This window comes from Lynx canadensis, chromosome F2 (assembly GCF_007474595.2).
Source record: "Lynx canadensis isolate LIC74 chromosome F2, mLynCan4.pri.v2, whole genome shotgun sequence".
NCBI classification, from domain to species: Eukaryota; Metazoa; Chordata; class Mammalia; order Carnivora; family Felidae; genus Lynx; species Lynx canadensis.
In genome coordinates, this window is record NC_044320.2 from 9,924,482 (window position 1) to 9,945,200 (window position 20,719).

General features: G+C 43.5%; 1 long non-coding RNA gene across 8 annotated transcripts in view; it reads left to right on the top strand.

The window, feature by feature from the left end:
* LOC115506115 overlaps window positions 1–20,719 on the top strand; it is a 131,232-nt gene that overhangs the window by 9,266 nt on the left and 101,247 nt on the right. For all 8 annotated transcript variants that reach the window (XR_003966236.1, XR_003966240.1, XR_003966237.1 and 5 more), the window contains exon 3: window positions 16,976–17,091. This is a non-coding gene — a long non-coding RNA (uncharacterized LOC115506115). The remainder of the gene's footprint in view (window positions 1–16,975; window positions 17,092–20,719) is intronic.

Here is a 20,719-nt window from a genome sequence, read left to right on the forward strand (position 1 = left end):
TTACTTTCGGCAAGAGTACATTTAAGTGAAAAAATATGTGATGCACACACACACAAACGTGACGCTATGAACTTAATCAAATAACGAATGTAGCTAAAACTCTTGTATACTTGGGTTAGCCTCCAAATAATGCTATCAAAGCAACAGTTGCAATAGAGGCCAAGATGAAGTTCATGAAAAAGCAGCATGTCTGCATGATTATACACAGAGCTGTTGAGAGACACATGTGATTCAGAAGAACCTTTGGGTGCTGAATGTGAAGCAGGCTTAAAGTCAAACTTAGATTGTGAAATTAATGTGAAATACACTATAATTATATAGGTTGATGTATGTTCTGTTGGTTGATTTTTAAAATACAGTTACATCCATTGAGTTTCTTGTTTCTCCCCAAAACACTATGATTAAATCCATAGCTTATCTTGCAATTGATGGCATTTTACAGTGGAAGAAATGCAATGCATGAACTTATATTGGTAAAGTATATTAAAGACAAAAGTTTGGGGTGCCTGGGTAGCTCAGTCAGTTAAGCATCTGACTTTGGCTCAGGTCGTGATCTCACAGTTCGTGGGTTTGACCCCCACGTTGGGCTCTCTGCTGTCAGCATGGAGGCCGCTTCAGATCCTCTGTCCCCCTGTCTCTGCCCCTTCCCCTGCTCATGCTCTTTCTCTCAAAAATAAATAAACATTAAAAAAAAAAAAAAGTTTTATTGGGCCAGGATGCCTGGCTGGCTCAGCGGATAGAGCATGTGACTCTTGATCCCAGGGTCATGAGTTCAAGCCCCATATTGAGTGTAGAGTCTACTTTAAAAAAAAAAAAAAAAAAGTTTTATTGGGCCAAATATAGGAAAAGCAAATTTACCTGTGATCTAATTGATGCAATTGTTGATCTTAGAACTGTTGTTTAAATACCTGCTCTATACAAGGTAATTTTCTAGATTTAAAAAAAAAAATCTGTATCTAAACAAATCTGATTTGCAAGTATCAAAATCACTTTAATCTAGTTTAAACACACACGCACGAAGAGGGAATTTATTATGAGAATACAAAGGCAGGATGCAGCAAGCTCAAAATGACTTGGAATTAAAAGGAAAGTCATCAGGGGGCGCCTGGGTGGCGCAGTCGGTTAAGCGTCCGACTTCAGCCAGGTCACGATCTCGCGGTCCGTGGGCTCGAGCCCCGCGTCGGGCTCTGGGCTGATGCCTCAGAGCCTGGAGCCTGTTTCCGATTCTGTGTCTCCCTCTCTCTCTGCCCCTCCCCCGTTCATGCTCTGTCTCTCTCTGTCCCAAAAATAAATAAACGTAAAAAAAAAAAAAAAAAAAAAAAAAAAAAAAAGGAAAGTCATCAGGGGGCACCTGGGTGGCTCAGTCGGTTAAACGTCTGACTTTGGCTCAGGTCATGATCTCAGGGTTAGTGGGCTCGAGCCCCGCATCGGGCTCTGTGCTGGCAGCATGGAGCCTGCTTGGCATTCTCTCTGTCTCTCTCTGTCTCTCTCTCTCTCTCTCTCTCTGCCCCTCAAAATAAAGAAATACATTTTAAAAGGAAAGTCATGAGGAACGTTGGAAGTCATGTACCTTCCTCACGGCTCTCTCTTGCCTCTCCCTCTGCAGAAGGATTATTTTGCTATGCGGTTCACGTGACTACAGATGGTCATTCCACAGCTCTCAGATTTTATTATCTGCCGTACTCAAAATACCAGCAACCCGCGTTGAACTCTTCTCTGTTCATTCTAGCCCCACATTCCCAGGAAAATACACGGTGTGGTTTGAGTCAGATACACGTCTTGTTTCAATCAGCTGACGTATCCAGATGGCACAGCAGTTATTGCTATAATAGTTCTACAGACACACTGCCCCAAACCTCAGGGCCTTAAAACAACCACCATGCTTAGTTCTCATGAGTTTATGTGTCCCCTGGATGGCGGCACTGATCTGGACCGAGCTTGACTGAATTTGGCTAGGGAACAGCCCTGTGGACAGTATACATCTCACGTCTGAGGACCACGCCTGTGGGTGAAAGGCACAGTGAAGGTGATTGTTGTGAGCTGGGCCTCTAAGTCTTAAAACAGGCTAATCTAACACCATCTGTCACTGAATTCCCGCACTCCCCCTGTGAGATGGGTGTCATTTGTCTACTTGTTACAGATGAGGAAACTGAGGCAGGGAGCTGTCAGGGCCAGGATGCTGTATCAGTTCTACCTGACCACACAACCGGTAGTCATTCCATCAGATTCAGTTACAAGAGAATTTTTAGCCAACAGAGGAAACTATCGGCAATATTATGTAGAAAGAGGAGAACCAAAGAGGCATTTTTGGTGGATTCATATAAAATGGTCTTAAGGGAGGGGAACCAGACTCAAAGATTCAGACACTCTTTGTGTATCCTTTTGCAGAGATGAGGCATTGCTCCCACCTGTCCATTCCCTCCCTTCCCCCAACCGTTAGGGACTTTTTCCAAATAACTCACCATGCTGTATGACTTATTTCACACGTTTAATGAGTTAAACATTTGAAGCATATGTCAATTCTCTTGGCCCCAGTCCTGAGGTTTACTAAGCTACCTTGGTTTGGTTTCTCATCTATATTTGATACAAGAAACAATGCACTGATACAAGAAACTGCAAACTCCTGCCCTTCCTGATAGTTGTATTTCTCACCTGTGGACATTTGATTTATATACTTCCATCTCTCATGATTTTAATTAGAGTAGATATATTGGTCAGGGCACACCAAGTCATGCCACATCACTGCTTTATTTTTGGATAAATTAGAATCTTATATTACATTATCTCATCTGCGCTCCCCTCTCCCCCCACCCCCGGCCACTGCTAACTGAACAAGACTTTAGCTTATTCGTTCTTGCATGTGTTCATTCATCTTAAAAAATGTATTGAGTATTTGCTATATGCCAGGTATCCAACAGGTGCTGGGATAGACACAGCCAACTATCACCAGTTCACGGTGATTGCCGCGTAGTAAGGTAGACAATAAGAAAGTACGTGAACAAATATCTAATTATGAATTGTGTTAAGTGCTGTAAAGCAAAGGAATAGTGTCCTGTGATAAAAAGAAATGGGAATAGGAAGAAGGAGATCTGCTTATGAGTTAGAAGGGCTGGAGAAGGCCTCTCCGTTGGCTTACCAAAGGCCAGGCCGTGGGTGGCTGTGGTTCATTGCAGACGCAGGCTATAAAAAGAGGCATTCTTTGGAGAGGACTTGACCACGATGAAAAAAAAAATATTAAAAGTGCGTTTGCTTTTATTATCACCATGTGCCAGCTATTATAAAAAAGTCAGTGATAAAATGCCCTCTGAAAAAGTTTTTTGTCTAAGGTCTAATCAATTTCTGTGGTTACTGTGAGTTCTAGTAATTTACATGTAATTGGCACATTTTTATTGCTTACAATAAAACATAATATTCAATTTGGAATACTTTAAAGAGCTCCCAATTATAAAAATCAGCCTCCACACATACGGACACAGCTACACACATTCAGAGAGTGGGTTCAGAGCGATTCCAAATTACTCGAGCTAGCTTCTGGTTCAGTTCCCATCGCCAAATCCTGTGTTACGACACATCTCCGTAACACTATTTAAAAATTTTTAACACTATTTAACACTATTTAACAATTTACTATTTAAATAGTAAAATTGGAATAAATGATAGCACGTTGACTGTGAACATTAAGAGGCAAACTTGAGGGTCTTCAATTCTAAGTGACAACTTGTAGCTTTTATTTGTGTCTAAATTTTAAAACAGCAAATTGTGAACTCTTATACATAATATTGTTTGGAAAGGCACATCTCAGTTTATACATGAACCATTTTACATTTCAGTTTATACATGAACTATTTTACTGATTTTGAATGATATTTTAATTTTAAAGATCCTTTTTAAATTAATTGCTTTATTTTTTTAAAAGGCCTTATCTTAATTTCTTCCTTAGCCCCCAGAGCAGTCATACTGATGTGTTTTGGTTTTTTTTTTGATGTTTATTTATTTTTGAAAGAGAGAGAGAATCAGTGGGGGAAGGCAGAAGGAGAGAGAGACACAGAATCTGAAACAGGCTCCAGGCTCTGAGCAGTCAGCACAAGAGCCCGACGTGGGGCTCGAACCCATTAGCCATGACATTATGACCTGAGCCGAAGTCAGACGCCTAACCGATTGAGCCATCCAGGCGCCCCTTGCTTTATGTTTTTTTAAAGATTTTATTTTTAGGTAATCTCTACATCCAGCATGGAACTCGAACTCACGACCCCGAGATCAAGAGTTGTACCCTCTACCGACTGAGCCAGGCAGGCACCCCTTAAATTAAAAGTTAAGAAAAAAAATCAGTCAAGATTATATTTGATTTTATTGATTATTAGATTATTACTAAAAGGGGCACCTGGGTGGCTCAGTGAGTTAAGTGGCCAACTTCAGCTCAGGTCATGATCTCGCGGTCTGAGAGTTCGAGCCCCATGTCGGGCTCTGTGCTGATAGCTCGGAGCCTGGAGCCTGCTTCTGTTTCTGTGTCTCCCTCTCTGCCCCTCACCCATTCGTGCTTTGTCTCTCTCTGCCTTTCAAAAATGAATACATGGTAAAAAAAATTTTAGATTATTACTAAATGTATTTTTGTCATATAGAGAAAGAGACTGTTAAAAAATGATTGGCTCTGGTGAAAAAACACAGACACCACTGGGTCTCTCTGAGATAAGCGTCTCTCAAAGAGGAAGGTGAAGTTTAGGAGAAGGTAGGGCTTACAGGTCCAGCTTCCCCAACCGTGTGAAGTTTTCCCCTCAAATTGTCAACCTCAGGAATCTGAGACTTGGGGCGCCTGGGTGGCTCAGTTGGTTAAGCATCTGAATTTGGCTCAGGTCATGATCTCACAATTTGTGAGTTTGAGCCCCGAGTCGGGCTCTGTGCTGACAGCTCGGAGCCTGGATCCCGTTTTGGATTTTCTGTCTCCCTCTCTCTCTGCCCCTCCCCTGCTCGCTCTCTCTCTCTCTCTCTCAAAAATAAATAAAATAAACATTAAAAAAATATTTGAGATTTGCTTTTTAAAGGAAGATGATGTCTCATTTACAGAAGTCTGTAATGGGGAAAGGAATAGGTCCTTGAGTTTGGTGATTAATGATCATCATTAATGGTGAAGAGAGAATTTTTACCTGAGCAGTTTAGAAATGAAGAAAAGATGAGGTGGAGAGGAAAGAAGCCTGCAGGAATAGATATTTAGCAGCAAAATGAATAGGAATCTTCTTTCCCCAAGAGGGGATTAGCTGGCCCCAAACCCCCATGATTCACGAGCAATGGCAAATGGAATCCCTCATTTTGCTATTAAGCTTAGTTTGCGACTAACTGTCCAAAACCACAGTGAAGTTTGTACACTTTTAAAGGATCCCAGAAAAGGCAAGCCTGGGGGGATGCATAAGTATGAGCATAAGGGACCGGGAGATGACTCAGATAAACAAACACAGCATGAAGAATGAGCCATGGAGGAAAAGGAAAGAGAAATGTCATTGATTTTGTTGATATGGTTGTTCATTCACCATGGAGGTAAAGTAATACAATTTTCTATAACTAGACAGGTGCCAGGGTTTACACATTTATTAAGTCAGTTTTAAAATTGCCCAATTTAATTGCAAATCTTTTAAGGATAGTTTCCCCTGTAGTTATTTATTCTAATATTCAGTAAAATTGTTCTTCACATAATCTGACCTTCTTTGTTTTGTAATTGTGCTAACAGTGAAATAAAACACATCTTCCCCGTCATATTAAGACATTCTGTTAATAACTTTAGTATAAGCCCACATAAACCAACTACAATTTCCAAATGCTGTTATAATGATGCAGAGTAGGAGAAAATAGTTTTTGATCGCATGAACCAAAAATCTTTGTAGGTGCCAATGACTCCAGCTGGAGAGGAAAATACAATCTGTCTAATGGAAAAGATATGTTTTTAAAAGACATACACACCAATCACAGAGAATCTGAAAAACGCAGAAGCTAAATGTATAAAGAAGAAAATACCAGTGATGTCTAATTTATCTCCCTCTGACTCAGAAATAACCTTTTGCTTTAGTATCAGGAGGTCATGCCACGGACTTCAAGGGACTCTAAATGTGCAAAAGACAACAGAACATCAAACGTGTGTTTTCATTAGCATTTGGTTGATATTACCCTTTCTCGACTGTAAGTTCCCTGCAGGAAGTAACCATATCTACATTTAATATTGTGAGCATGCCGGGGCTCCTGGGTGGCTCAGTCAGTTAAGCGTCCGACTTCAGCTCAGGTCACGATCTCTCGGTTTGTGGGTTCGAGCCCCGCGTGGGGCTCTGTGCTGACAGCTCAGAGCCTGGAGCCTGCTTCGGATTCTGTGTCTCCCTCTCTCTCTGCTCCTCCTCCGCTTGCACTCCGTCTCTCTCTCTCTCTCTCTCTCTCTCTCTCTCGTTCTCTCTCGTCTCTCTCTCAAAAATAAATAACATTAACAAATTTGTTAAAAATATTGCGAACATGCTGGGCACAAGATCAGCATTCAGTATGTAAATGCTGAATGATGAGGTCTGTTTCCTTAGCAATGAGGCATTTAGGTTCTCATGACCTTCGTGCTTTATACCCTCCGGATGTGATGTCTCTTCTCTTGCCCAGTTCTCATTATGTCAAGGCCCATCATCATTTTGGCCATCTTCCTCTCCTTCCTCTGTCTTTTCCTTTTCCTCCTCTTCTTGTCCCTCTTCCTTGTCCCCCTTCTCTTGTTGTTCTACATCTTGTGATGTCTCTCTTAGAGCACAGTGCCCCCAACTTGCTCCCAGTATTGCCCTGGATGTGACAGTCATCAAAGGTGACACTGATTTACTCCTGTGCAAGGAACCAGACACAGTACTCAGGATATTGCCTACATTCTTGTTTTTAGGCTGCCCTGCAACCCTGGGATGTGCACACTAACATTTTGTCTTTTTTTTTTTTTAAGTTTATTTATTTATTTTGAAAGAGAGAGAGAGAGAGTGAGAGCATGAGTGGGGGAGGGGGAGGGGCAGAGAGAGAGAGGAAGAGAGAGCATCCCAAGCAGGCTCCGTGCTGTCAGCAAGGAAGCTGAGGCAATACTGGATCCCATGAACCGTGAGATCCTGACCTGAGCCGAAATCAAGAGTCGGACACTTAACCAACTGAGCCACCCAGGTGCGCCCATAACATTTTGTGTTTTTATTTTTATTTACTCGCTTATTTACTTATTTATTTTACAGTTTATTATTTATTTTGAGAGAGAGCGAGCGTGTGTGTGAATGGGGGAGGGGCAGAGAGAGAGGGAGAGAGAATCCCAAGCAGGCTCCATGCCATCAGCGCAGAGCACGAGGTGGTCGCCTGCAACAGACTTTGTGGTCTAGCTGTCACTCACTACATCTTTCCACAGTCCTTTCTCCAAAAACGGATGGTCTGCTGATTCTTGCCATGAGGCTTTTAAAAATGGATGGGGAGGGGCGCCTGGGTGGCTCGGTCGGTTAAGCGTCCGACTTCGGCTCAGGTCATGATCTCACGGTCAGTGAGTTTGAGCCCCGCGTCAGGCTCTGTGCCGATAGCTCAGAGCCTGGAGCCTGTTTCAGATTCTGTGTCTCCCTCTCTCTCTGCTCCTCCCCTGTTCATGCTCTGTCTCTCTCTGTCTCAAAAATAAATAAACGTTGAAAAAAAAATTTAAAAATGGATGGGGAAAAGAATGGGAAAGTGATGCTGTGAACCTGTGCTTCCTGAGCCTCTGTGTCGGGGACTAATCACGCTGGGAAGGTCCAGATTAACTAAGGAAACCAGTTCTAAGTTTCCAAAATTCAATTTAAATGGCAACTAAAAGGCATTTACACATCCTGGAAAAAGCAGAAAGGCAGCGTCTGGACTGCTTTTGCTGTGGAGGCTGCGAGTCAGTATTATGTCAGGGGTGTGGGAAAGTCAAGGCTCAGGAGACACCCCGCATCTGTGGAAACATAATCCAACAATTGTTACACGCACAGGCTGACGCGCCACAGAAATGAAACAATGGGTCCCTGCAGATAGCATTTTTTTGCGCCTAATCATTTGGTTTCAATCTTGACAATGTTCTGTGGATGCTTGTGGAAGAGGTCCCTCTGGTCAACAAATAGAAGGCTTTTAACTATACCATTAAAATGGGGGGAAAGTAGCCACAGAACCCGACATGGTGCTACCTGACGTGAACAGAAGCATGAAATGGTTTTGAATAAATGAAAAAGTCTGGGTACTTCCTGCATGTATTTTCCCATGTATTGGCTTTCAACTGTAGGGAAATAATCTGTGGAGTGTGTAAACAGGAGAAAGTGCTTTTTAGAAGCAGTTGTTAGATAAAAACATTCAGTTCATTTCGACTGACATGCATTGCATCCAATTTGTTGTTTTTACTTGATTGAAACTGCAATCTGTCCAAAAAGCGATTTAAGAGAAATACGTATTAGTAACTCCCTCTGTGCAAAAAGTTAACACCCGTTTCAAGAGGGGGGTTCAGAGATGGAACAGACCCCTATCTCTGAAGATACTCATCACACAGAAGAAGAGGTTGTATGTATCAGTCAGCTCTTAGTTGCGAGAACAAGTCGTTTGTTTGGTAATGTCTTGTTGTAGAATAAACTCCCCTAAAATTTAGCAGCTTAAAACGATAATTTGTCGTTACTGCTCATGGTTCTACGATTGACTGGTCCAGCCAGGGGGGCCTGGCCTGGTCTCTCGTGTAATTACGGTCAGATATTGGCCGGGGCTACAGTCGTCTGAGGGCTTACTGGGCCTGTCATTCAGGCTGGCTCATTCCCACGGTGGGCAGCTGGCTGTCATCGGGGACCTCAGCCGGGCTGACAGAGCGCCTGCTCCTTGGAAATACAATTAAAAACAAAATCTTCGAACCCAGAAAACCTCTCTGCAGAGGTAGTAGAATAAGAAAACAGTCTAAGGGCCAAAGCAGAACGTGCTGCACGTCGACACATTCTGCTAAGTGATCGCGAGGAGGGGTCTCACCCTCTTACACGGCCAAGCAGATGCCACCTGTTAATTGCCTGTTCTCCAGATAAACGACAACGACTAGTCCCCAGGTCAGGGGACTTGATGGCACCATTTGTCACACATACTTCATCCTGACTTTACGAGGTAATCGGGGCGACCCTCTGCGTTAGCGAATTGGTTTTTTCCAGAGGGATAACAAACTTCTGATATCTTTATGACAGGACATTATTTTACAACTTGGAAAAAGGCACCCACTCAAGTTAGGTTCCCACCCTCTGAGAGAAATAGAGAGAGGGAGACAGAAGGGGCCGGGGTGGGAACCGGAACAGGGGCATCCCCCTTCGTGTCTACACTACAAAGAAAGGGCTCCCAGCTCTTTGAGAAAGACAGTTCTAGGTCATAAAGCTGACAAAAGACCTCTCTAGTTTTCGAAAGGGTTTATATACACATTCCAAGTTGTTTTTTTTTTTCTTTAAAAAAAAAAACCTTTTTTTTTTTAATGTGTATTTATTTTTGAGAGACAGAGAGAGACCAAGAATCCAAAACAGGCTTCAGGCTCTGAGCTGTCAGCACAGAGCCCCATGCGGGGCTTAAACCCACAAACCTTGAGATCATGACCTGACCCCAAGTCAGATACTTAAGGGACTGAGCCACCCAGGCCTCCTGCCAGCCTCTGTATTCTTGAACTTCTGCTACTTTACTCTCAAGTTTCTCTGGAAAAATAAATTCCATGTGCTGGTAGCCTCCTTCTATTACCCACTTTTTCTTATTTGTGTGTTTGTTTGTTTGTTTTGTTAGGCTCCATGCCCAGAGTGAAGCCCAATGTGGGGCTTGAACCCATGACCCTGAGGCCAAGACCTGAGCTGAGATCAAGAATCAGACATTTATGGGGCGCCTGGGTGGCGCAGTCGGTTAAGCGTCCGACTTCAGCCAGGTCACGATCTCGCGGTCCGTGAGTTTGAGCCCCGCGTCAGGCTCTGGGCTGATGGCTCAGAGCCTGGAGCCTGTTTCCGATTCTGTCTCCCTCTCTCTCTGCCCCTCCCCCGTTCATGCTCTGTCTCTCTCTGTCCCAAAAATAAATAAACGTTGAAAAAAAAAATTAAAAAAAAAAAAAATAAATAAATAAAAAAAGAATCAGACATTTAGCCAGCTGACCCATCCAGATTTTTTTTGAACTTTTAAAATTTATTTTTGAGAGAGAGAGAGTGAATACGAGCGGGGGAGGGGCAGAGAGAGAGGGAGACAGAATCCACAAAGCAGGCTCCAGGCTCTGAGCTGTCAGGGCAGAGCCAGATGCGGGGCTGGAACCCGTGAACCACGAGATAAATGACCTGAGCTGAAGTCAGACGCTTAACCAACTGAGCCACCCAGGCACCCCCCCCTCCCCCACCCGACCCCACTTCTCACTTTTGTTTTTTTAAATTTTTTTTTTCAACGTTTATTTATTTTTGGGACAGAGAGAGACAGAGCATGAACGGGGGAGGGGCAGAGAGAGAGGGAGACACAGAATCGGAAACAGGCTCCAGGCTCGGAGCCATCAGCCCAGAGCCCGACGCGGGGCTCGAACTCCCGGACCGCGAGATCGTGACCTGGCTGAAGTCGGACGCTTAACCGACTGCGCCACCCAGACGCCCCCACTTCTCACTTTTGAATAGACATCTGGTTCTGGAGCATCTGGGAGCATCTGATTGGTGGTGCATAAGTCACGTGGCTGAGTCTAGCTGAAAAGGAGGCTGTGAAAATGAGGTCCTGCCTTCTTTCTCGGGATGTTTCTCAGGATGATGGATTATGTCGGATTACCCCAATCAGATTTCTAGAGGTCAGCACCTTCTCTCGTCCTCTGACTCCACATCCAGTCTCATGATCAAGCCATGTCGATTTTATTGAAAATAACCGTCTTTGTTATGCCAATGGCGAAACTCTTTATGCACGCAATGGATGAAACTTGTCTACTGAGTAGAACGGTGGGATTTGCTGCTTTTAAATTTGCTAATTTATCCTATCATTTTAGAAACAAAGAGTAGAAATAACTCCTTGCCGTTTGGTGGGTCCATCCTATTTGTTGAACTTGAGAGAACTTTCCTTTGCCTCGGTATCCCCACTGGTTGAAAAAAGGATGTGGACTGTGTGTCCTCTCAGCTTCTTCCCCACTGCGTCAATGAGTAGATTTCTTTTTTTGAAACACTAGAAAAGATGGGGAAAAAACAGGAAATCTGTGCCTGAGTCCTTACAGATTAGACAGTCGTGAGCTCTGGAATGCAGGGATCTGGTGTATTAGTCCAGCACCAATCCCCTTTTCACAGAGATTGGAACTGGACGCACTTCAACCCTGCCGGTTGAGGCCATGGCTTTTTTGTGCCTTGCAGTAAATCAGTATTGTCAGGATTTCTGATTATCATAACCTCCCGAAATAGAAGCTCATTATTCTCTTCCCATTCCAGGCTCAACAGAATTGTGCCTGATTAAAACTTTACAGGGAATGCAGGGAGCCTTTAGCAATTTTTCTCTCCCCCTGCCGTTCACTATGTTTTTCTTCTTAAAAATTTTTGTATGCGCTAGAACTATTTTGTTTCTGCGTTCCTTAAGAGGCGGCTTGCATATGCTATGAGAGATGGTTGCAGTATTAAGGTGTTGAAAATCCTTGATGGCCCTGGTGTGCTACAGGAAGTTAACGCAGTGTCTTACAGTGATTCACTGAGAGCTGTTGAACTCCATGGAAACTTCTTTGTAGAAGAACAAAAGCCTAAGGGCATCTTTGTCGTCAATATGTTCTCACCTTCAAGTGAATGAGAAGAAGGAATAAACCCACAATAATGAGAGTACAGCCTCATGGCATTTTTACTCTGAATGATATTTCAGAGGATACTCTGGAAGATCTCTCTCCACACCATGTACAAAGATATTTTTAGACTGTCTATGTGTTTGTAATCTTGCTACAATATTGCTGCACCGTGAACAACAACCATGAAATCTGACCGTGTTTTCACAATGGAAATCTCGAAGAACTTCGTAAAAGCATAAGGAGCGTTTGCTAAGACTGTTGGGATTCAAGGATCCTTTAAAAATATTTTCTTCTGTTCTCTAGAGAGAGACTTGGTGGTAGGTGATGTGAAATGTTGGGGTCTGGGAGCGAACAGTCAGGAAGGAATTCTTGAGGAGTGCCTGGGTGGCTCAGTCAGTTAAGTATCTGACCCCTGATTTTGGTTCAGGTCAAGATATCAGGGTTTGTGGCTTTGAGCCCCACCTCAAGGGAGGATTCTGCCCCTTCCCTGCTCTTTCTTTCTCTCGCTCAAAATAAGTAAATAAAACTAAAAAAAAAAAAGAAAGAAAGAAAGAAAGAATTCTTGAGACGTCTTCGGTGCAAACAAGGTGGTTTTATTAAAGCACGGGGACAGGACCCGTGGGCAGAAGAGCTACACTGGGATTGTGAGAAGTGACTGATTATATACTTTCAAGCTGGGAGGGGGTTAGAGATAGTGTAAGTCTCTAAGGAATTTGTAAGCAAGGTTTCCAGGCCCTTGAGTGGCTTGCTGCTATTGGGACGAGGTCATTTACTACTGTCTCAGTCGTGAGACCCTTCAGATATGTATCAGTGGGCCATATGTTTGCAGGATAATTGTTAACGTATATCTCGGGGCATAGGTAGAGACAAAGGAAGTCGAAGGGATTTTTATATGCTGAAGAAGACTTACTGGATCCTGGAGGTCAGGTTTATGTCAAGCTAAGGTTGCCTTTTGCTGCTAGCAAAGTATTCACATTGAGGCAGCTGAGTTCTTGGAGGAAGGTCACTTGGTCTGTCTCAAGTACTTGTCAACGGGATGTAAGTTACAAAGAAGTTTAATATTTGTATTTTTTTAAGTTTATTTATTAGAGAAAGAGAGAGAGAGAGAGAGAGAGAGAAAGAGCCGGGGAGGGGCAGAAAGAGAGGGAGAAGAGAATCCCAAGCAGGTTCCACACTTTCAGTGCAGAGCCTGTCTTAGGGCCCCATCTCACGAACCGTGAGATCGTGACCTGAGCCGAAATCAAGAGTCGATGCCTAACCGACTGAGCCACCCAGGCGCTCCAGAAAGTTTAATATTTTTCTGTATTTCTTTTGCCTTTGTTCTCCACATCAGTGGGGATGAAACTGGGGAGAAGAGTCCACATCACCCAGAAGCAGTGTCAGTTGCTTACAGTAAAAGTTGGGTTTGTACTGTGCTCCCAGAAGTCACGTAATTTTCCAGAAAAGCAAAAGTTCCGGATTTCTTTTAACGTTTATTTGTTTTTGAGAGAGAGAGAGAGAGAGAGAGAGAGAGAGAGAGAGAGCAAGCCTGAGCAGGGAAAGGGCAGAGAGAAAGGGGGCTAGAGGATCCGAAGTGGGCCCCAAGCTGGGACAGCAGCGAGCCCGACGTGGGGATCAAACTCATGAACTGTGAGATCATGACCTGAGCTGAGTTGGATTCTCAACTGACTGAACCACCCGTGTGCCCCTGTTCAGGATTTAATAGATGTTCAGTAACCTAGTAATTTTTCAAAAAGCGTATTAGCTGGGCCTCATGGGTGGCTCCTCTGGTTCAGGCTGGTCAAATCTTTTCACAAAAGCATATTCTCCTTTTACATTTCTCTTTTGACAAGTATTTACTGAACACCAATTATGTTCCAGATACTGATCTAGGTACTAGAGGAACAGGAGTGAAAAAACAACCAGATGTGCTCTCTGCCCTCAAGGAGCTCATAGTCTAGTGGATGAGAAAGATAGTGAATAATTAGCATTTAATAAATATGACCATTTTCAGATACTGAGGAGTGCCATAGCAAAATAATAATAATAATAATAATTATTATTATTATTATTATTATTTTGGAAATTAAAAAAAGAGGGGCACCTGGATGGCTCAGTAGGTTAAACATCTGACTTTGGTTCAGGTCATGATCTCACAGTCCCGTGAGTTTGAGCCCCGCGTCGGGCTCTGAGCTGACAGCTCAGAGCCTGGAGCCTGCTTCAGATTCTGTGTCTCCCTCTCTCTCTGCCCCACCCTTGCTCGCACTCAGTCTCTTTCTGTCTCAAAAATAAGTAAACATTAAAACAATATTTTTAATTAAAAAAAAGAAAGAAAAGAAAAAAGAAAGAAGTACTTCCCTAACATTGTGTCCTTATTTCCAAAGGATTTTACTGTCTACTAAGTAAGAAATGGATGAAAAGACCCTGACCGTAGTAAAAGAATAAACACACACACACACACACACACACACACACTTTGTAATAATCCTATGCCTCAGCATGAGATTGAAGCAAAGCATGGACACAGATATCCAATTTGTGCAATCCAGTTTCGTGCAAATAGCTGTAATTTATCAAGGTTCTGCTACAAAGGCAGTAAAAATAAAAGCACCAGGAATGGTTGTTGACCCATGAGAACACCATACTCATCGCATGCTTCACTCACAAGGGGACAGTGGAGACACTAGCCAGCCCCTCCATCACAGGCCCAAGAAATTCACTGCTGCTCTGGACGGTCCCCAACTACACACATACGGGGATATTTATTGCCCATTTACTCCTAAGGCCAGGCACCACGGTCGGCACTAACGTGCACTCTTTCAGTTAATCCTTGCAGAACCCCCCGAGGCAAGGAACATAACCCCCCCTTTTGCAGATAAGGACCTTGAAGCCCAAAGCCTGACAATTGACCTCACACATGGATAATGAGTGACAAGTGTGAGACCAGTCTGTCTAACTCCAAGCCAACTGCTTTGTCCAGGCTGAGGGCACGAGAAGGCTAAAAACATCCAGGGCAGGGGGTCTGGGACTCTCACAAGGTGAATTAGCGGTCTACCAATGCAGTAAGTCTTCAGCCTACTGTCTTCCTTATTTTAGCTTCGATGGTGACCAGTGGGTCTAGCAGCATTTTAAAAGGTGCAGTAAGTATGCACTTAGAATGATCTGAATCCCTCTAGCCTTTTGGGATTAAAACTACGTCTAGGAAGGTGATGAAGTTTCGGAGGGAGGGTGGGGGTCAGGAGCCGATGGCCAAAAAGGAGTTCCTAAGAGGTCTTTAGTGCAAAAGATGATTTATTAGAGCCCGGGGACAGGACCTGTGGGCAGAAAGAGCTGCACTGGGGTGGTGAGGGGTGATTGGTTAAATACTGTGGAGTTGGGGGAGGGAAAGGCAAAAGGGAGGTTTCCAAAGAGAAACCTCGTGTGCTAAAGAGAACTCCTGAGATACTGGAGGCCCAGCTATGATCAAGCTAAGGTGGTTTTTTTCCCCCCTAGCAAAGCATTAGCATGAAGACAGTAGGGAGTTGCTGGAGAAATGTTCTACTCCACCAGCCTCAAGCATCTGTCCGGTGGGCTCCAGTTTACAAAGGAATTTAATTTCATTTACATTTTCTTCTTGTCTTCTTTCCCCCATCACTGGACGGGAGGGTGATGTTAGGGCTCCAGGAAACTGTGACTATAGGTTTCTGGAGATTGCCTGTTGTGTTTTGTTTTGTTTGTTTTGTTTTGTTTTGTTTTTGTTTTTGTAAATCATTAAGTTGCAGACTGATTGAGACTCATCCCGCAGGACTGTGATCTCTATCAGTTAACCACTGTTTCTCCCTTTCCTTTGTTCTTGGTAGCCAGGAGAGCCTGAAGAATGTCACAGGTGTCCCACCTGGTGTGGGGGGGGGGGGTGTGTGTGTGGCGTGTCAGCTTGTGCTTTGTCCTCAGCTTGCCTTTGATGCCCCCATCGATAAGCTTCTTTCATTCATATTTTTAAAAACCTCATATATTGGGGCATCTGGGTGGCCCAGTTGGTTAAGCTTCTGACCCGTGGTCTCAGCTCAGTTCTCGTCGCAGGGTCTTGATCGCAGGATTGTGAGTTCAAGCCCAGTGTTGGGCTCCATGCTGGGTCTGAAGCCTAATTAAAAATAAAGAAAAACTAACAGCCTCGTGTATTAGAACAGCTTACTAAGACAATAATATTTGTATACCAGAATTAACATCCATAAACAGAGTTGCAGTTTCAAAAGTAGTCATGTGTTTATTTGCTTATGATTCTCAAATTGCTTTTTGGAAAGCTTGTACGAATTTATTCTCCCCATCGACTGTGTGACAATCCAGTTTCCCTGTATTTTCACCAACACTACATTATCTTTTATTTTGCTGTTTTTATTGACCCCAAATATTTTATTATGGTTCTGATTTGCACTTGTTGCTTTGAGAGGATTATCATTGTTTTTTTTTCCATCTTCACATGGTGTTAACCTGTGTATATCTTTTATTCAGAATCTCTTTTGAAGAGTTTATCTATTTGTAAAACCCTCCATTTTGTCTTCTTTTATTTATTTTTTGTAAAACTTTCTTTAAAAAATATTTTTTTGATGTTTATTTTTGAGAGGGAGAGACAAAACATGAGCTAGGAGGGGCAGAGAGAGAGAGAGGGAGACACAGAATCTGAAGCGGGCTCCAGGCTCTGAGCTGTCAGCACAGAGCCCAACGCAGGGCTTGAACTCACGAAATGCGAGTTCGTGACCTGAGCTGAAGTTGGATGCGCTTAACCGACTGAGCCACCCAGACGCCCCTGTTTCTTTTCTCTTTCTTTCTTTTTTAAAGTTTATTTATGCGTCTTAGAGAGAGCAAGCAGCGGAGGCGCAGAGAGAGAGACAGAGAAAGAGAATCCCAAGCAGGCTCCACACTGTCAGCGCAGAGCCGGATGTGTGGCTCGAACCCACCAATCACGAGATCAGGACCTGAGCCGAAATCAAGAACCAGACGCTTAACTGACTGAGCCACCCAGGCACCCCAACGCTCTGTTTCCGAAATACAGGATATTTCTAGTGTGCGAGCCCGAATGAGCATTTATCTCACGCTGGAGAAAGGTGGGATCAGTTGCTGCATAGAATAAAGCTCCTGGTAGGGCACAGACAGGCTGCTGGTGTGTGGATGTGTGGCCTAAAACTGTGAGCTCAGCGGCCACAGAGCTGGTTTCTGAATGGCACGTACCTGGAGGCCATCCTGTGTGAAATTCCACTGTTCTCTTCACAGCGCTTCCTTGGGTCTGGAGTCTCTCTGATCTATTCTGCCTTTACCCTGCTGAGGACAGATCACCTTGAGCGAAGTGCAACAGGACTGGTTCCATAACTCGAGTCTTTAAAAGGAAGGTAAATGGGAACTTCTTGTCTCATTCTCATACTTTATGAATCTATAAAGGCACAAAAACATGGTTGTGTAATTTTGCTGTTAACACAGATAAGTCCTGTTTACACTAGACAGTAACAACCGATTGCCATCAGTGCGTCTGAGCTGTTTTCGGAGACCAGTCTGTTCCCATGTTATCATCTAAACGCGACGCTGGGGCAGGGAGAGTTAAATTGGGGAGAACAAAACAGTTTCTGTAGGGCTTTCCGACTACTACAGGGTATCCAGCAGCCACGGCCCAATTTCGCTTTTCCCACCAATCTTGACGGTCTCCAGCAGGTGTCTCTTGTGTGCTAACAAAGGCAATCATAAGGTCACCTGTGGTCAGCCATGTTTCTTCTGCTTCTGGCTTTGGGCAAAGTCCACATCTGGGGCTCTCATTTTAACCCCTGAGCCCTAAGGCATAATGAGGTCCACCGTGAACTGTCATGAGATCCACCCTGGGACCGGACTGGATGGGGTGAAGGCACATCTTTGTGTCATAGCCATCAGCTCCTAGAGACTGTGCAGTTGGGCTGGAATGCTATAACTTGGCAATAAAAAGATTACATGGATCAGAGACAAAGTGTGGGTGCTGGGACACACATGAGGTTGTTAATTTGGTTTATCTTGGGTATGAAGGAAAAGAAGAGAGACACACCTTGGGGAAGAAATGAAAGTAAAAGAAAACAGTACCCCCCCCCCAAACAAAAACAAAAACAAAACAACAACAACAAATGAGAAAACCAAACAGAAAAACAAAAACTCTTCCTCCAGACCCCAAGTTGTATATAATGGCATTTATATGAAATTATATTATTTACATGCACATGCATGTAAAATTAGGAAATAGGTGAGATGGACTGTCTCAGCTGATTTTTAGCAGTACCCGTGCTTTTTGTGACAAAAGCGGGTGTATTGTAGGAATCTTTTGATAGAAACAAAGACAGAATCCATGGTTGTGTGTAGATACGTTGTAGGTGTAGATGAAAGCAAGGAGATAGGTGTGGAAAGATACAAATGTGTATTAGTCTGCAACAGCTGCTATAACAAAGTACCATATACTAAATGGCTTAAGCAACAGAAATTCATTTTCTCACAATTCTGGAAGCTAGAAGTCCAAGACCAAGGTGTTGGCAGGATTCGTTTCTTCTGAGGTCTCTTTCTTTGCCTTGCAGATGGCTGTCTTCTCATATCTTCACATGGTCTTCCCTTTGTGTGTTTGTCCTAATCTCTTCTTATAAAGACACCAATATTATTGGTTTAGGGCCCACCTATAGTCCTCATTTTGACTTAATTACCTTTTTAAAGATCCTATCTCCAAATAGAGTCACATTCTGAGATATTGGAACTTAAGACTTCAACATAGGAAATTCTGGGGAGACACATTCCAACCCATACCAACATCCAACTGTTAATATTAGATATCTCAGAAGGTAGGGTGAGAAGGAACATAGAAGCAGCTGATTAGCTCTGTCTTATGTATTTTTTTACTATTTCTCATGTTTCAACAAGCATGTATTCCTTTCCTAGTTTGACAAATACTAAACTGGTTTAATCCATAAAGGGCGTGTGTTCACTTGTAGGACAGCAAAGTTCAGAAGTTGTGCTTCAGGCAGTTTGTTCCAGGGGGTTCTGACATCATCAGGGCAATTCTCTGAACTCTGCCATTTTCTATATGTGGCTTTGCCCTCCACGTGCCACCTTGTACTGTTCATTCTTTAGCTTCTGGAAGCCATGTTTGCTGCAAGGGTTCTGGAACACACAGCTTCAACCTGGCTATCCACAGGAAAGCGGTTCCTTTCCTTTAGTTCCTATGGAAAAGAGAGGCACTTCCTGCCCAGAAGCTTCAACGAATATGTCTTCCTGCCTTGCTAGTTTGAACTGAGTCACACGTTCTACTGCAAACCAACGTTGGTGGCCAAAGGGTCACATGCTGATTGCTTACGTCTATTGAAGCGCGGCTCCTGGAGCTGAAGGTAGTATCGATCTAGTGTTGCCGAAATTGGAGGGAGGGTAGTTCTCCAGTAGAAAATCTGTGTTCTGTTGGTGTGGGTGGGGAGGTGGATGTTGGGCAAGCAACCAACCAATGCCTTCTACGACTCACCAGGGTCTCCATTGTGGTCTCTCAAGTTCAGTTCTTGTCTCAACTCTCAGGTCCAGCAACACTTCAACACAGCCTCTGCATTTCTCACCTCTGAGTGTATTCACTTCACAGTTAACAAAAATCTCCCCTTAGAACGTAGGTTCCTGCAGGGCAGGTGTTTCCACAGCACTGGGAACGGTGACTGGCACTTTAAACGTATTTGTGGAATAGATGAACACACAGGTACTGAGTGTGAGCTGGGTGCTAGACTATTCTAAACACAGAGGATCCAGTGATAAAAACCCTATGTCTCTGTTTTCCTGGAGTTTACATTCCAGTGGAGGGAGCAGTACGCAAATAAATATATCATCAGACTAGCCATATGTGCTACAAAGAGACGTGAAGTTTGGGTCGGAATAGACTGTGATGGGGAGACAGAAGGGCGCCATTTTATTTTCTTTCCCAGTTGTATATCACTATGATTGACAAATAAAAACTGTATATTTAGGTCCTACAATATGATGTTTTGATGTACATATACCTTGATTACCACAATCAAGCTAGTTAACAAATCCATCATTTCACATAGGTACTTTTGTTTTTTTTTTTTTTTTTGTGGTGAGAACACTTGAGATCCATTCTAGAAGGTTGCTATTTTAGAGAAGGTGGTCAGAGAAGACCTCTATGATAACAGAGACACCTGATCGGAAACCTAAGTGACGGAAGGGAGCAAGGCTTCAGGATATTTAGAGGACAAGTTATTTCAGATAGAGCATCTTCAAAGACCGTTCTCTCATTTTATCCAGTAGGACTTTTTAGTTTGCCCATACAACAAAAATTAACTGAGATTATTTTAAGCAACCAAAGAAGAATTTCTCATAAAGTGCAGAGGGGTTACTTAGGACCCAATGGCAGGCATGTGGCAGGGTCAGGAGCAGGTGAATTAAGAGCTAGAACAACAATTAGGACCCAGAAGGAGCTTTCTCCATGCACCCATCTACTCCACTAAGCATTAATTAGCTAACCAATTGGTTAAAATCTCTTCCCCATATTCTAGTAACAGTTGGAGGTGGTGGTGGGGTCAAAGCCAGACGGTATACAATCTAAATAAAGAAAATCTGTAGTGTGTCAGATAGTGATAAGTTCTAGGAACAATACAGCAAGGACAGGGGGTAGGAGATATTATACAGAGTTTTAATTTTTAATTGGGCAATAAAGAGATCTCACTGAAAAGTTGATATTTGAGCAAATCCTTCTTTTAAGTTTATTTTGAGAGAGAGAGAGAGCGCGCACACGTGGGGGGGCAGAGAGAGAGAATCCCAAGCAGGATCCTCACTGTCAGCACAGAGCCCAACTTGGGGCTCGATCCCACAAGCCGTGAGATCATGATCCAAGTTGGAATCAAGAGTCTGACATTCAACGGACTGAGCCACCCTGGTGCCCTGATACTCGAACAAACCTTAAAGGGGTGAATGCCTGCGTTACGGGCCCTCTGGAGGAAGAGATTCCAGGCTGAGAGCAGAGGG